Source organism: Aplysia californica, unplaced genomic scaffold (genome assembly GCF_000002075.1).
Source record: "Aplysia californica isolate F4 #8 unplaced genomic scaffold, AplCal3.0 scaffold00396, whole genome shotgun sequence".
NCBI classification, from domain to species: Eukaryota; Metazoa; Mollusca; class Gastropoda; order Aplysiida; family Aplysiidae; genus Aplysia; species Aplysia californica.
In genome coordinates, this window is record NW_004797666.1 from 71,546 (window position 1) to 72,576 (window position 1,031).

Consider the following 1,031-nt stretch of genomic DNA (forward strand, 5'->3'; position numbering starts at 1 on the left):
CCCCTTTGAGGTGGACTTCACTGGTTGGGTTCGGGAACAGAGGCTGTAAAAGTACGTTATGTTGTATAAATCAGTTATAAATAACCTCCTTGACGTCGGATCCCTGACGATTTAACTCTCCTCAACGCTTCGTTGCGCACTCCTCTTTCCTCGACTTCAAAGTAGCTGGCCAGCTCTATTCGGACTCGAGCCCGATTAGATTTTTTTGTCTATTCGGACTCGAGTCCGAATATGGGTTTTATCTATTCGGACTCGGGTCCGAAAAAATGTTTTATTTATTCGGACTCAGCTTCAAAGTGAGTTATGTGAGTGCATGGAGGTTACTAATACAATTTTTTTTCAGGGGATTTTACGTTAAACCAGAATTAGAACTAGAATTACCAGCTTCTGTGAAATTGTATCAAAAGTCAAACGACTGCCCTCTCATTGCCCAGTGGCAGTGTCTAAGTACACGGTACCCGACCACTCCGGGTTTTTCCACCAGCACTATAGCATTATCATTACTTCATTTTGTTTTGTGTTATACTTTTCTGTAATTCTTTTTTAATCACATCGCACAAAATGGACAACCGTAGGCTCTTCCCTCTGCAAAGCGAGAGTGCGTGATCGCTACGCGCAATCTCACTGGTCGACCTATTAACTTTGCCCCCGGCAAGGTCAACTCAACTTGGTTGTTCTGTTAATTGTTCATACTAATGATGCAGGGAGGGCCAGTTTAGATAGATCTAGTAACTGGATATTAAAGTTCACGTCTCGATTGTTCATTATAATCGGAAAAAAAAAATCAATGCTGGAAATATTTCAGAACGAGGGTCGGAAATCGAATGGACGCCATGCTGGACTCAATTCAGAGTCCGAATATCATGTTTCACGGTGTGACAGAAAACAATTATTACCGAGTCCGAATAGTCGGTCCGAGTCCGAATAGTCACTTCGCTTCAAAATACGTGCACATGTATCACCATGTTCTCCTCTCTCTCTCTCTCTCTCTCTCTCTCTCTCTCTCTCTCTCTCTCTCTCTCTCTCTGACT